This window comes from Lepus europaeus, chromosome 20 (genome assembly GCF_033115175.1).
Source record: "Lepus europaeus isolate LE1 chromosome 20, mLepTim1.pri, whole genome shotgun sequence".
NCBI classification, from domain to species: domain Eukaryota; kingdom Metazoa; phylum Chordata; class Mammalia; order Lagomorpha; family Leporidae; genus Lepus; species Lepus europaeus.
In genome coordinates this window covers 14,845,907-14,863,382 of record NC_084846.1, presented here as the reverse complement: position 1 = coordinate 14,863,382, position 17,476 = coordinate 14,845,907, and the positions used below count along the sequence as shown (strand labels likewise).

The window sequence follows — 17,476 nt, the reverse complement described above, 5'->3', positions numbered from 1 at the left end:
GAAAGAGTACAATGGAAACTGATATACCTGCATATGTATTTAGAGTTATAATTCAAGAAAATAAACTTTGAAATGCAATAAATTCCTCCTCACTTGATGAATATGCTTGGCATATGATTCCAAAGGCCAGGTATGATTTTGGAATTCTTAATCACTGAGAAGGTCTTCTCTGGCATGTAATGGGATGCGAATAAACAATTCTATCTTTCTTTCTTTCTCCTCACCCTTGCTTCCATGCTGTTCATGACTGGCCTCCTTTGTGTGTATGTGGATGTAGCCCCAGATGCATATTCTAGCTCTGTCTCCAACCTCACCATCCAGAAAACAGCAATCACTCCTTGGCTATAGGAGAGCACATACTTATGCCATCATCCACCCTTGGGAATGGTGAGAAGTATGTCCTAGAGAAGCAGAGAAGTCCTAGCAAAGCACCTGCAACTGTGTTCAGGATTGTTTGTGCAAAGTTCTGAATACAGAAACATGACTTAGAGATTGGAGGGTAGCAGGAGTGGGGAGTTCAACATAGACATTTCATCATGGCATATTGCCTCATGACAGGAAGCGTTAGAAGAGGGGTAGAGACAGAAGTTCTCTTGATTAGGGTCTAAAGCCAATATTACACCCAACAAACTGAGTGCCTACTCATCAAGCTATGTTTTCCATAAAATGCTTACAGCATGTGTATTTCAATGATATCTGAGGAAAAACCAAACCAACAAAAGGAAAAAAAAAAAAAAAGAAACACCAGGAAATGAAAGAGAGGAAAAATCCTGGGAAGCCTAGGTGGGAAGCATTCATTATCTGTTTAAATTCACCTTTATGAAACAATTTAGTTACAATAAGATTAATGTGAAACCAGAAGCTTGTGCAGTCCAGTATAGTAACTGCTAGCCAAGCCTGAGAATGCACAGTGACAAAGAGGCAGTTCCTTCAATAAAGGGTGTTGGGAAAATTAGATGTCCACATATAGAAAAATGGAATTGGGCCCTTGATATATAAAAATCGATGGAAGATGCATTTAAGGCTTAAACATAAGACCAAATAATATAGAACTACTTGAAGAAAAGTTAAAGGAAACACCACATAAAAGTGATCTGGAAGATGATTTCTGATTTGCTCCCAAAAACACAGGCAACAAAAGTAAAAATAGACAAATTAGATCACATCAAACTAAAAGACTTCTGAGCAACAAAAGAAGCAATTTATGGCATGAAGAGACCAGATACAGATTGGAAGAAAATATCTGCAGGTCATATATCTGATAAGGAGTTAATATGCAAAATATATAAAAATTCATGCATGCCAAGATGGTGGATAGTGAGGACGTGCGCAGTAGTTTGGGAAAATAAAGTTTCATAAAAGTGGAATTACTGTAGCCTCAGGAAAAGATTCAAGAAAAAAAACTGCAGAGGAAACGCTTCCGGATCTAGTGGATGTGACACAGAGAACCTACAGGGAGCCCACCGCATGGAAACCCCACCACGGGAGACGAGCCACAGAATCTTGCCAGCACGGAAACGAGCTGAAGGTAAGACAAAGGCATCAGAAACCTGAGACATTGGGGGGGAAAAGCAGAGGCCTCTCTATTCACTCACCCAGCAAAACAAAAAACAGGTGCCATTTTACATATCTAAAGCGCCTCCAAGGAGTTCACAAACTCAGTAACTTGAAACTTGAGAACACATTGAGGGCTGCATAAACTCTTTGTGTGGTCCCAGGGGTAGATCAAATGAATACTCACAGAGGCCAGATTTCAACTACACTCAATTCCACTCACCTGTACCGAATAACTTACCAACTGAGTCAAAAAAAAAAAAAAAAGAGAGAGAGAGAGAGAGAGAGAGCAATCCAGCAAGGAGCAAGGGAGAGAACAATCTGGGTGAGTTGCTTTTTGCACAGCCTTAAACCCGAAGAATCAAGCAGAGCTCTCTGGCCATACCCATCACAGCCTCTAAGGATCCATCAAAGCAGACAGCCCACTTAGAGGCATAGTATAATGAGAAAAAAAAAAACACCGCAGCCAAAAAAAAACCATAAATTACCTCCAACATGCCAAACAACAAACACAGAAACCGAGGTAACAAGAGCAAGGAAGACACTATGATGCCCCCAAATGAACAAGACACCCCAATGCAAGATTATGAAGATGAAGAGATAGAGGAAATGCAAGAAGCGGATCTCAAAAAATTGGTAAGAACATTAAGAAGTTCTCAAAAACAAATTCTTGAACTACAGAAATCCTTAATGGACAAGATAGAAAATCTCTCTCATGAAAATGAAATATTAAGGAGGAATCAAAATGAAATGAAACAACTAGTAGAACAGGAAACTGTGATAGTGACAAAAAAACCACAATGAAATGAAGAACTCAATAGATCAAATGACAAACACATAACAGAGCCTTACAAAAACAGAATGGGTGAAGCAGAAGAGAGAATATCGGAATTAGAAGACAGAGAACAGGAAAGGAAACAGTCAAATCAAAGAAAAGAAGCAGAAATCAGAAATCTAAAAAATACTGTCAGGAATCTACAGGATACTATTAAAAAACCAAACATTCGGATTCTAGGAGTTCCTGAAGGCATGGAGAGGGAGAAAGGATTAGAAGGCCTTTTTAGTGAGATACTAGCAGAAAATTTCCCAGGTTTGGAGAAGGACAGAGACATCCTAGTACAAGAAGCTCATAGAACCCCTAATAAACATGATCAAAAGAGATCCTCACCATGACACGTCGTAATCAAACTCACCACAGAGAAACATAAAGAAAAGATCCTAAAATGTGCAAGAGAGAAATGCCAGATTACTCTCAGAGGATCTCCAATTAGACTCACAGCTGACTTCTCATCAGAAACCCTACAAGCTAGGAGAGAATGGCGAGATATAGCCCAGGTACTAAGAGAGAAAAACTGCCAGCCCAGAATATTATATCCTGCAAACCTCTCATTTGTGAATGAAGGTGAAATAAAGACCTTTCACAGCAAACAGAAACTGAAAGAATTTGTCGCCACTCGTCCAGCCCTGCAAAAGATGCTTAAAGATGTGTTACATACAGAAACACAGAAACACGGTAACCAATATGAAAGAAGATAAAGGAAGGAAACCTCACAACAAAAGATCACAGGAATCTCAAACCATATATTAGAAAAAATCTTTGGCAAATGACAGGGCAAAGTTACTCCTTCTCAATAATCACATTGAATGTTAATGGCTTGAACTGTCCAGTTAAAGGACACCGATTGGCTGATTGGGTTAAGGAACAAAACCCATCTTTTTGCTGCTTACAAGAAACTCATCTTTCCAACAATGATGCATACAGACTGAAAGTGAAAGGCTGGAAAAATATATACCATGCCAACAGAAATGAAAAAAGAGCGGGCATAGCCATCTTAATATCGGACAACATAAACTTTACCACAAAAACTGTTAGGAGAGACAAAGAGGGGCACTATTTAATGATTAAGGGATCCATTCAACAGGAAGATATAACGATTATCAATGTATATGCACCTAATTACAGGGCACCAGCTTATTTAAAAGACTTGTTAAGGGACTTAAAGGGAGACTTGGACCCCAATACAATAGTACTGGGGGACTTCAATACTCCACTCTCAGAGATAGACAGATCAACAGGACAGAAGATCAACAAGGAGACAGTAGATTTAAATGACACTATAGCCCAAATGGATCTAACAGATATCTACAGAACATTTCATCCTACATCTAAGGACTTTACATTCTTCTCAGCAATACATGGAACCTTCTCTAGGATTGACCACATACTAGGCCATAAAGCAAGTCTCAGCAAATTCAAAAGAATTAGAATCATACCATGCAGCTTCTCAGACCACAAAGGAATGAAATTGGAAATTAGCAACTCAGGAATCCCTAGAGCACGTGCAAACACATGGAGATTGAACAACATGCTCCTGAATGAACAATGGGTCATAGAAGAAATCAAAAGAGAAATCAAAAGTTTTCTGGAAGTAAATGAGGATAACAGCACAACATACCAAAACCTATGGGATACAACAAAAGCAGTGTTAAGAGGAAAGTTTATATCAATAGGTGCCTACATCAAGAAATTGGAAAGGCACCAAATAGATGAGCTTTCAAGTCATCTCAAGGATCTAGAAAATCTGCAGCAAACCAAACCCAAACCCAGTAGGAGAAGAGAAATAATTAAAATCAAAGAAGAAATCAGCAGGATTGAATCCAAAAAAACATTATAAAAAATCAGCCAAACAAGGAGCTGGTTTTTTAAAAATTAAACAAAATTGACACCCCATTGGCCCAACTCAATAAAAAAAGAAGAGAAAAGACCCAAATCAATAGGATCAGAGATGAAAAGGGAAACGTAACAACAGACACCACAGAAATAAAAAGAATCATCAGAAATTACTACAAGGACTTGTATGCCAGCAAACAGGGAAATCTATCAGAAATGGACAGATTCTTGGACACATACAACCTCCCTAAATTGAGCCAGGAAGACATAGAAAACCTAAACAGACCCATAACTGACACAGAAATTGAAACAGTAATAAAGGCCCTCCCAACAAAGAAAAGCCCAGGACCAGATGGAATCCCTGCTGAGTTCTACCAGACATTTAGAGAAGAACTAACTCCAACTCTTCTCAAACTATTCAGAGCAATCGAAAAAGAGGGAATCCTCCCAAATTCTTTCTATGAAGCCACCATCACCTTAATTCCTAAGCCAGAAAGAGACGCAACATTGAAAGAGAATTACAGACCAATATCCCTGATGAACATAGATGCAAAAATACTCAATAAAATTCTGGCCAATAGAATGCAACAACACATCAGAAAGATCATCCACCCAGACCAAGTGGGATTTATCCCTGGTATGCAGGGATGGTTCAACGTTCGCAAAACAATCAACGTGATACACCACATTAACAGACTGCAGAAGAAAAACCATATGATTCTCTCAATAGACGCAAAGAAAGCATTTGATAAAATACAACACCCTTTCATGATGAAAACTCTAAGCAAACTGGGTATGGAAGGAACATTCCTCAATACAATCAAAACAATCTATGAAAAACCCACGGCCAACATCCTATTGAATGGGGAAAAGTTGGAAGCATTTCCGCTGAGATCTGGTACCAGACAAGGATGCCCACTCTCACCACTGCTATTCAATATAGTTCTGGAAGTTTTGGCCAGAGCTATTAGGCAAGAAAAAGAAATTAAAGTGATACAAATTGGGAAGGAAGAACTCAAACTATCCCTCTTTGTAGATGATATGATTCTTTATTTAGGGGACCCATAGAACTCTACTAAGAGACTACTGGAACTCATCGAAGAGTTTGGCAAAGTAGCAGGATATAAAATCAATGCACAAAACTCAACAGCCTTTGTATACACAGGCAATGCCATGGCGGAGGAAGAATTCTAAGATCAATCCCGTTCACAATAGCTACAAAAACAATCAAATACCTTGGAATAAAGTTAACCAAGATGTTAAAGATCTCTACGAGGAAAACTACAAAACCTTACAGAAAGAAATAGAAGAGGATACCAAAAAATGGAGAAATCTTCCATGCTCATGGATTGGAAGAATCAATATCATCAAAATGTCTATTCTCCCAAAAGCAATTTATACATTCAATGCAATACCAATCAAGATACCGAAGACCTTCTTCTCAGATCTGGAAAAAATGATGCGGAAATTCATATGGAGACACAGAAGACCTAAAATAGCCAAAGCAATCTTGTACAACAAAAACAAAGCCAGAGGCATCACAATACCAGATTTCAGGACATACTACAGGGCAGTTGTTATCAAAACAGCATGGTACTGGTACAGAAACAAATGGATAGACCAATGGAACAGAATAGAAACACCAGAAATCAATCCAAACATCTACAGCCAACTTATATTTGATCAAAGATCCAAAACTAATCCCTGGAATAAGGACAGCCTATTCAATAAATGGTGCTGGGAATATTGGATTTCCACGTGTAGAAGCTTGAAGCAAGACCCATACCTTTCACCTTACACAAAAATTCACTCAACATGGATTAAAGATTTAAATCTACGACCCAAAACCATCAAATTATTAGAGAGCATTGGAGAAACCCTGCAAGATATAGGTACAGGCAAAGACTTCTTGGAAAAGGCCCCAGGAGCACAGGCAGTCAAAACCAAAATTAACATTTGGGATTGCATCAAATTGAGAAGTTTCTGTACTTCAAAAGAAACAGGAAAGTGAAGAGGCAACCAACAGAATGGGAAAAAATATTTGCAAACTATACTACAGATAAAGGGTTGATAACCAGAATCCACAAAGAAATCAAGAAAATCCACAACAACAGAACAAACAACCCACTTAAGAGATGGGCCAAGGACCTCAGTAGACATTTTTCGAAAGAAGAAATCCAAATGGCCAACAGACACATGAAAAAATGTTCAAGATCACTAGCAATCAGAGAAATGCAAATCAAAACCACAATGAGGTTCCATCTCACCACGGTGAGAATGGCTCACATTCAGAAATCTACCAACAACAGATGCTGGAGAGGATGTGGGGAAAAAGGGACACTAACCCACTCTTGGTGGGAATGCAAACTGGTTAAGCCACTATGGAAGTCAGTCTGGAGATTCCTCAGAAACCTGAACATAACCCTACCATACAACCCAGCCATCCCACTCCTTGGAATTTACCCAAAGGAAATTAATTTGGCTAATAAAAAAGCCATCTGCACATTAATGTTTATTGCAGCTCAATTCACAATAGCTAAGACCTGGAACCAACCCAAATGCCCATCAACAGTAGACTGGATAAAGAAATTATGGGACATGTACTCCATAGAATACTATACAGCAGTAAGGAACAATGAAACCCAGTCATTTGCAACAAGATGGAAGAATCTGGAAAACATCATGCTGAGTGAATTAAGGCAGTCCCAAAGAGACAAATATCATTTGCTTTCCCTGATCGGCGACAACTGAGCACCAAAGGGGAAACCAGTTGAAGTGAAATGGACACTATAAGAAACAATGACCTGATCAGCTCTTGTCCTGACTCTAGATGTACAATGTAATACTTTATCCTTTTTAGTATTGTTGTTGTTGTTCTAGTACTAGTGGTTGAACTCTGTAATTAACACACAATTATTCTTAGGTGTTTAAATTTTAGCTGAAAAGTGATCCCTGTTAAATTTCAGAGTGGAAAAAGAGAGGGAGGAGATGTACAATTTGGGACATGCACAATCAGACTTGCCCCAAATGGTGGAGTTAGAAATGTGCCATGGGATTCCAATACAGTCCCATCAAGGTGGCATGTACCAATGCCATCTAAATAGTCCAAGTGATCAATTTCAGTTCACATTCGATGGCTCTGATAGGTCTAAGAATCAAAGGGATCACACAAACAAGACTAGTGTCTGCTAATACTAACTGATAGAATCAAAAAGGGAGAAAAAGATCCAACATGGGAAGTGGGATACACAGCAGACTCATAGAATGGCAGACGTCCTAAACAACTCTGGCCTCAGAATCAGTCCTTAAGGCATTCGGATCTGGCTGAAGAGCCCATGAGAGTATAGCAGGCATGGAAAGTCAAGATACCATGGAAAAGAAAAAAAAAAGAAAACCTAAAGATCTCTGCGAGTGAGATCCCAGTGGAAAGAACGGGGCCATCAAAGAAGGAGGTACCTTTCTCTGAAGGGAGGAGAGAACTTCCAATTTGACTATGACCCTATCGGAATAAGATCAAAGTCAGCGAACTCTAAAGGCTTCCATAGCCCTGGCAACTCATGACTAGAGCCTAGGGAGATTACTGACGCCATGAACAGGAGTGTCAAATTGTTAAGTCAGCAACAGAAGTCACTGTGTACTTACATCCCATGTTGGATCTGTCCTTAATGTGTTGTCTAATGTGCAGTGATGCTATAACTAGTACTGAAACAGTATTTTTACACTTTGTGTTTCTGCGTGATTACAAACTGATGAGATCTTTACTAATTATATACTGAATCGATCTTCTGTATATAAAGATAATTGGAAATGAAAAAAAAAACCCTGGTGTTAAATTGGAAATGGCATAGAAAATTAATTAATTAAAAAATATTATGTACGATCTCTGTCTTTAATGTGCTGTACACTCTTATTTAATGCTATAACTAGTACTCCAACAGTATTTTTTTTCACTTTGTGTTGCTATATGGGGGCAAACTGTTGAAATCGTTACCTAATATATACTAAACTGATCTTCTGTATATAAAGAGAATTGAAAATGAATCATGATGTGATTGGAAGGGGAGAGGGAGCAGGAAAGGGGAGGGTTGTGTTTGGGAGGGAAGTTTTGGGAGGGGGAAGCCATTGTAACCCATAAGTTGTACTTTGGAAATTTATATTCATTAAATAAAAGTTAAATGAAAAAAAATTCATGCAAGTCAGTAGCCAAGAAAAAAATAATGGGCAGGAGTTGGGCATTTGTCACAATAAGATGCCACTAGGAATGCCCACATCCCATATCTGAGTTCCCGAGTTTGAATTCCAGCTCTGTTCACAATTCCAGCTTCCTGCCACTGAGCACCCTATTAGGCAGCAATGATGACACAAGTATTTGGATCCCTGACACTGACATGGGAGATCTGGTTTCAGTTCTGAGCTCCTAGTCCAGTCTGTGGGTATCTGGGTAGTGAACCAGAGAATGGAAGCACTCTATAGCAACCTCTCTCTCTCTCTCCTGCCCCCTCTGTCTCTGACTTTTCAAATAAAAACAAATGTTTTCAAATATTTTAAAAAAATAAAAAACACATATAGTACCTGAATAAACATTTTTCAAAGGAAGATGTACAAATGGCCAACAGATATATGCAAAAATTGCTGACATCACTAATCAATAAGTTAATACAAATTAAAACCATAATGAGACATCACCTCACATCTGAATGGCTATTATCCAAAAGATGAAAGCCAAGTTTTGGTAAGAATGTGGAGGAAAAAAAAAACCCTTGTACACTGTTAGTGAGAATGGACATTAGTACAACCATTAAGGAAAACTAAATGGAGTTTCCTCAATACACTAAAACTATAGTTACCAAGTGATCCAATAATCTCACTTCTGGACCTATATCTGAGGATATGAAATCAGAATTTCAAAGAGCTATCTGCATCCCCATGCTAACTGCACTGCTATTCATAAAAGCCCAGTTAAACAAGAGACATAAGTATTCATCAATGGATGAATAAAGGAAATATGGATTATGGACACAAAGAAACACCATTTACACTTTCACAGAAAGATAACCCTGTCATTTGTGACAACACAGATGAATCTGGAGGACATTAGGGTAAGTGAAATAAGCCAGACCCAGAAGGACAAATATCCCATGTGTTCACTTAGATGTATAATATAAAGTCATTGAGCAAATAGAAACAAAGAGTTAAAATATACTTTCCAGAGTCTGGGGGGATGGAGATGATGGAGAGATGATGAAAAAAGTTTTAAAAGGTTCCATTAGACAGGAGGAATGAATTTTGTGAGATTTCTTGCACAGCATTGCAATTATAATTAAAAACAGTACCTTGTACACATGTCATAACACCACTTTGTGTCCCACAAATATGTACAACTATTATTTTTCAATTTACAATACATTTTAATGAATTAAACATAAAGATTGGGACCAGTGCAGTGGTACAGTAGGTTAAGCTCCCACCTGCAGTGCTGGCAAACCATTTGGGCACCTGTTCATGTCCTGGCTGCTCCTCTTCTGATCCAGCTCTCTGCTATGGCCTGGGAAAGCAGTAGAAATGGCCCAACTGCTTGGGTCCCTAAACCTGCCTGGGAGACCCAGAAGTTCCTGGCTTTGGATCAGTCCAGCTCCAGCTACCACAGCCATTTGGGGAGTGAACCAGCGAATGGAAGACCTTTCTGTCTGTCTGTCTGTCTCTCTCTCCCTGTAACTCTGTCTCTCAAGCAAATAAATAAATCTTTAAAAAAATAGAGATTACTTATTTAACTTGCACTGGCCTTATATTAATGTGTTCTCAATAGCCCCAGGTGGCAAGGGGTTATGCTGTTGCATAGCACAGGCAGAGGTCATTTCCGTCATCACAGAAAGCTCTTCTGAACAGTACTAAAAAATAAAAATCGAGCTTCATTTCAATGGCCTTCAAGGTTGGTTGTGACACTATGATCTGGGTCCACTTTTGATTCTCTATCAATATGTCCCTGACACTAGATAACTATTTAGAAAATCATAACATGGGTAACAGCTTCAACTAATCTTGTGCGCAATATGAAACATTTTGTAAGAGCAACCCCAAAACTTGGAAGTACTGGGCAAGATGTCCTGCCTAGGCCACTAGTCTGAATTTGAGATCCTTTGAACAGACTCATAAAAACATAGAGTTGCATAAATACATTTTAAAAATCTAGATTCCAGTTTTGGTTTTCCTTTCAAAATCTGTGTAGCCTTGAAATGTACTTAATTTCTCTTAATTCTAGTTTTGCTGTCTGTAAAATTGAACTGATAACAATGCTTCCAATTTTCTGCAATATGATATTTTAAGTATCAAATAATGCAAGACACCCAATAGTAGAAATACAAGATTACTTCAAGAAGCTTGTGGAAAATGAAATTAAAGATAAATTTATTTGATTATCAAAAATTTTAAAGCCATGCATAGTTTTTTTTTTCAGAATGTGAATTTTCCATGATAGTTTGAAACCCCTTGTATGCATGGATTCCAATTTATCACATCAAAATGAACTTAACCACAAACTTTTTAAGTGCTCTCAGATAAGGCCTGCTTTTCTAGCATCTAGTTTAAGCTCTTGGGCCTTATATCTGATATCCTCCTTAGATTCAATGGAGATTCACAGTCATGTGTCTTGTCACAGAAATGTAAATGCGCATTTTATATTTCCTTCAACCTATAATTTTAGGTATAAATCTCTACACCCATGTGTGAATTTTCTATTCCACCAAGTTCAGTGGTTATTTATTTTCAGCCTATTGTGTGTGAAATGGAGCATATTAACAACTATAGTAATACTGGTTAAGTTATTTAAGATCTATTGTTTCTTATTTTAGATGAAAAGATAAGAAAATGATCATCTTAACAAATTAAGAATAAAATAAAATTTCAGAATACATTTAAACACAGTAAATGTCACCAAGAGGTGATATATACAGTATTGTTGAGAAGAAAAAAAGTCTTCCTGTTTGGAGGATGGAAACCCATATGTTTCCCTCAACTTAGGGTCGCTGTGCAGGCAGCCGGTGAGTGCTGAAGCACTTTCGTGTGCTTTGGAGTTAACATCATTTGTGCAGGTACTGGCTCAGCATCCATTAGCTGGAAGCAATGGGTATAACTGTTCTGAATCTAATCTGTAAAATGTAGGCAATGATGCTTAACTTGCAGTTTTCTAAATTATGAAACGAAGATATTAACATGAACCCTATAGGACTGGTTTAAGCATGAAATCAGATAACACATTAAAATCATTTAGGCTGGTACTTAGAAAAATACTGGGTAGCAATATCTAATAAAAATATATTTAGGGCTATTATCTTGACGTGTTAAAGATATTTTAATTAATAAAAATAGGGTGGGACAGAAATTGTGCAACTCAGAGGGTCAGGCTGGATTAAGGAAATATATGGGGGCCGGTGCTGTGGTGTAGTGAGTAAAGCCACCGCCTGCTGTGCTGGCATCCAATATGGGCACTGGTTCAAGTCTCAGATGCTCCACTTCCAGTCCAGCTCTCTGCTATGGCTTGGGAAAGCAGTGGAAGATGGCCCAAGTAGTTGGAATCCCTGCACTGGCAAGTTCCTGGCTCCTGGCTTCAGATTGTCACAGCTCCAGCCGTTGTGGCCAATTGGGAGTGAACTAGCTGATGGAAACCTCTCTCTCCCTGTCTCTCTACCTCTCCTTCTCTCTCTGTGTAACTCTTTCAAATAAATAAATAAATCATTTTTAAAAAAGTATATGTAGATGTGTGGAAGGATTGTCTGGGTAAAGTTGAAAATGTCCAGTTTAAAAGAGAAACTGTGTTAAGAAATAGTAGTTGAAAAGTAGATGAAGGGAAGATTTTGGCCTCAACTTTAAATGTTGGTTTAATGAATTCCTACTTTGGGTAGGGCTTATAAGTAGGGAAGCAAAGACATAAAATCTATAAAAATCCAGGCTATGGCATTTGAACTTTTGGTTTAAGGAATGTTTTTGAACTAGGGACTTTTCCTTTAACTCACTAGTTAGAATCACAGATGTTTTATGCTTCTGCTTAATTACTCTATTTAAGTGAGCATTAATTACCCTATTTCTACTTAGAGAGGAAACTCTTAGTTTAGTTTTAAATCTTATGCTAAAAAGGGAGACAGCTAATCAAGGAAAGGGTCTTAGGCTGGATTACCAAGTCACTCCGTTGGAAAGGAGGCTCAGGGAAGTGAAAGGGCACCCCAGTCTCTCAAGGTCAATTAAATGCCACAGTATTCCTCCATTGGATCCTTTCAGGCTCAGATGCTTCCAATGCTTCCAACTGAATAAGAGAGAGCTTAAGAAATGCATGGAATAGCTGTGGTTCACTCACCTGGAGCTTTCCTTTTAAGGCAGCCCTGTAGCAATCATGAATAGGCAGATTCGGGCTGAAATATTTAAAACTGCAAAACCCTTGAGAGGGCTTCAGGAACTGAGGTTGGCACTTTCTCATGCAAAGGGATTACTGACAGAGCGGGAGGCGAGTGCCAAGCATGGGGCAGGCAAATCTCTGGTGCTCACCCAACCCAGACGCCCTGGGGACCACACCTGAACCAGGGCCTGGAAAGGCAGTGATCCAAGTCAGTCATCCCTGGAGAATAAATTAACTGCTCTCCCTTGTCACCACATCACAGTGCTGTAGTTCAAGCAACCATTTTTAATTACTTGTCTCAAAATTCATATATTTCACATATTTTATAGCCATGTCAAAGATTTACTGAGAGAGTAAAACTCCAGCCAATTACCTCAAAACTACACCTCAGATTTTTTTTTTATTCTCAAATCACTTTTTGTGCAATTATTCTTTTTAAAGAGTTATTTAAGAGGCTAGTGCTGTGGCATAGTAGGTAAAGCCACTGCCTGTAGTGCCAGCATCCCATATGGGTGCTGGTTCCAGTCCTGGCTGCTTCACTTCTAATCCAGCTCTCTGCTCTGGCCTGGGAAAGCAGTAAAAGATGGCCCAAGTGGTTGGGCCCCTGCACCTGTGTGGGAGACTCAGAAGAGGCTCCAGGCTCCAGGCTCCCGGGTTCAGATCAGCTCAACTCCAGCCATTGTGACTATTTGGGGAGTGAACCAATGGGTGAAAGATTCTCTCTACCTCTGCCTCTCTGTAACACTGCCTTTCAAATAGATAAATAAACCTTTTTTTAGAAAAGTTATTTAAGTAATTGATAATGTTGCATGCCTAATAAGGTAAATTATTTGCTGCACAAATTCTCAAATTACCATCAGCCTTCTATTGATGCTTGTTGTAGTTGTTTCCTGATTTCCTACCTAAAACTGGCCAGGAAAACTGAGTAATAATTCTCATGTGTACCTCAATGTTCAGCTTTTGCCAAATAATGCTGATTGGAGTGGGCAAAGGAACAAAATGGTCCCAGAAAAAATAGATTGCTACATCAAGTTTTGAGAGCCTATAAAAAATTCAAATACGAATTTTTAAAATAAATCTAATAATTCTCTATTACCATGTGTTTTCCCAATAATCTCATTTTGACATCTGATATGCTTAAAGATATAGATACATTTAAAAAAATTAAAAAGTTTTTCTTTTATGCTGTATTTCCCACCTTTAGTAACTTTTTAAATTAAATCTGGCTTCAAATTGTGATAAAGAATTCCAGAAATTATTTTATTAGGTCACAGTGTACTCAGCATGGTTAGTAATTCCCCATTAAAATATTATTTACTTTTTTAAAAATATAGTTTTCAGAAACAGTTCTTAAAATGAATTTTCAAAGATAATTATTGTCACATCCAGTTCATGTTAGGGACTTTATTTTGTATTTCTGCCCTTTTGGAAATGGTTCATTGAAATAAACATGCATTTCCTTTCATTTAGAGACTAATCCCATCATTTCAGAACACATTTTTTTACAACTACTCAAGCATCCACTGCTTTTGCAAATGTGTAATATTGATGGTTGAAAATATTGTTATGTCATTTTTTTACATTCAGTGCATATTGATTTTGAAAATCCATCACTTACCTAACCTGATGGAACATTAAACTCAAAACTATTATTTGCATTCAAGTTACTAATTCTAATTAAATAATTCTCTTGGCTTCCATTTTCTTTGTGAGAGCTCCATTTTCATTGGATTTGCCAACAATGGGACTGGTAATTTTTGTGATCTTGGGCCTAAGTGATGTAAGATAGTGGTGTTAAAAAAGTAGTAGGCAGGAGTGAGCATTTGGCCAAGTGGTTAGGAATCTCCGTGAGACAGCCACTCGCTACAATGGAGTGAGGGAGTCTGAGTGTTGTTTCCATTTCTGTCTTCAGCTTCCTGCTAATGCAGACCCTGGGAGGCAGCAGGTGAGGGTTCAAGGAATTGGGTCCCTGCCACTCACACAGAACTCTGTTAAGTTTCTATCTCCTGGTTTTGTCCTCTGCCTCGTCCCAGCCAGTACCAAAATTTGGGGACTGAATCAAAAACTGGGAGCGTGCTCTCTCTCTGTATGTTTTTCTCTCAGTGACTCTCTGCCTTTCAAAAGAATACATGAAAACTAAAAAATAGAAATATAAAAGGTGGAGAAAGTTATGTCTAAAATTATCAGGCTTTAAAGACACACTTCCTGTACATTCATCAGACACTTGGCTCCTAACACTACTACACCTGCCGGTCTAATCAGGACTGTCAGACTGACCAGCACCACCTCAACCTGTGCCAATCCTGCCAGCTCAAGAAGTGTTTCCCGGGGGGCTTGCAGGAGAGTGAGCAGCCCCCAGCCCCGCTGCAGCTGGGGGGAGGGCGTGCGGAAGGAGGGTGAGTGGGTGAGCAGCCTCCACCCCCTCTGCAGCCCGGTGGGGGGGGGGGGCTGGGGGCAGAGCCAGGGGTTGGGCCGGGCCATGGCATCCTGTACTGGCGCAGGAATCCAATTACAGCTGTGGCCAGGGCCCAGTCCCCCTGCCCAGGCCTGGCCACTGCGTCCTGAAGAAACACACACACACACATATATACACACACATACATGGACACACACATACAAATGCACACATACACACATACAACGAACGCACATATACATATATACACATACACGGACACATATATGCACACATATATACACACATACATGCACACACACACATATACACACATGCATGGGCTCGCACACACACATGTATTTATTTGGCTTCTGATGCCCCTACCCCTGCCTCTGCCAAAGGCAGGAGCCCAGCAGCCTGAGCCTATGGGGACCCCACCCTTGTCCCCTCCCCGGGAGCCCTGCAGTTTCTCCAAGCTCCACAGGGGGCCAGGGGTGGTGGTGGTGGGGGGTGTTCCTAGCCTCCTGGATGAATGCACGCCCCATACCCCCAGCTGTCTGCCGGTTCTTCCTGGGGTCTGACTCAAGTCTCTCGTGCTTTTGAGGTTTTGTTTTCTCCCTCACTGGGTCTCTGGGGGAAGCTGAGAAAGTCGGCTCAGAGCCCCTTGGAAAAGCCACTCCCTTCAGTTAGGGGGGATTCACCTACGCCCTCTCTTCTCACGTGGCTGATCTGAAATCCCACTGGCCCGGCCCTTGGGTGGGTGCTCCTACAGCCACGTGCTGCCCCCCCTCAATGAACAGCCTCCCACCCTCACCGTTCACAACCCCTTGCCTTGCTTTGGGACCCAATGAATTCCCCAGGGACTCTCTTTGTCTTGTGCACTACTGTGCCCAGGGTCCCTGCATACAGTCAGCGCTCAATAAGTAGTCCTTGGCTTCAGTTGCCACCAGGTTAGCCCTTCCTCCACGGCCAATACTGCTCTAAAGCAGAATTGTTAATTTGGGGGTTGGTGTTAAAGAGGGAGTTGTGGGTGGGATCCGAACCCCGTGCCCCAGCCTGGGCTGGAGGAGGAAGAGTTGAGGATGGAGGTTTGAAGAGGGGAGTGAGCAGATGCAAAGGCCCTGGGGTAGGATGGGGGGGGGGGAGTAGTGCGGGCTGGGCTTATAACCAGGGCAGCCTGTTTGGGCCCCATTTGGCCACTCCTACTGGACAGCTTACCCCAGCCCCCAGGATTCGGCCCTGGCCCCAGCCCCAGCCCCGGGGTCCTCTCCAGAGCTGGGAGTTTGCCCTGCGTGCTGCGGGCCCTGGGCTAGAGTTCATGGGTGCGATCAGGTGGGACGGGCAGGCTCCTTAGGGCTCCTTAATTAACCCTGCCTGGCAGCCAGCCCTGCCTGCCTCGGTTTCCCTCCTCCCACCTCACCTGCCTGCTGCAGGAGAGACCCCAACTCCAAGTCCCACTGGGGAAGCCCCAGGCCCCCTCCCCACCCGGGCTCTCCAGGGGGCGGGGGGACCCTGAGAGTGCCTCGCTCTGGCTGTCCTCTCCCTCCCCTTCGAGCTTGCTTGCTCTCTCTCCAGCCACCCCGCAGCAGCACTGCAGCGTGGCTGCATCCCGCACTCGCTGCCCCGCGGCGCTGGGCGCCTCCTCCGGCAGCCCTCAGGCTTGGCGCTGGCGGCGGCGGGCGGCGGCGACTCGTTCCCGGGCAGCCGGTGTCCGAGCTGATGGCACAGCTGCGGGCGCGTCAGGTGCAGGCGACGGGCGTCGGAGACTCATTCCCGGCAGCCGGCGTCGAAGCTGACGACGCAGCCGCCAGCGCGGCAGGTGCGGGCGGCGGCGGCACAGTGCTGGGCATGGACCACGCGTGCGAGCTTGCAGCGCGGCTGCTCTTAGCGCTGCCCCTGCACAGGACGCCGCTACTGGCCGCCGCCGGCCTAGCGCGCCGTGGCCTTCCTGGACCAGGAGCAGGTGGAGGAGCTGGGCTGCCTGCAGGGGAACTCTGCCGAGTCCGGCCGCCTCAAGGCCATCGCGCTCTCGGCCCTGGCGCGCGCGGAGAGGTTGCAGAAGGCGCAGGTGGCGCTCACGGAGTAGTGCGCGCCCAGGACTCGTCCCAGCCCCAGCGCGCTAGGCCCTGCACGCGCTAACAGCGCCTCTCATCTCTGGCTCCACTTCCTGCACTGGTGGGCAAGACGCCCACCTAGACGCTAACCCGGGACTCGCTGCTGGCGGGCAACACTTTCAACTGGCCCTAGGGCCTCGGCCGGTGAGCCGCCGCGTTAAGACACTCTCTGCTCTGATTTCCCTATCACAGATTGTACAGCACCTCGAAATAGTTTCCTTCAACGTGACGATCGGTCACAACGCAGAGAGGTTAAATGAAGAAGTGTGTAATCACGACCATACTCTTCCTTAGTAACTTCAGGCAGATTTAGGCATCTCTACAATATATTAAATTTCCAGATATTTCCTAGG

General features: G+C 41.9%; 1 pseudogene; it reads left to right on the top strand.

The window, feature by feature from the left end:
* The first annotated feature begins 12,608 nt into the window (after positions 1 to 12,608).
* LOC133749341 (nuclear receptor subfamily 2 group F member 6-like) lies at positions 12,609 to 17,271 on the top strand (annotated as a pseudogene).
* Positions 17,272 to 17,476: the final 205 nt, after the last annotated feature.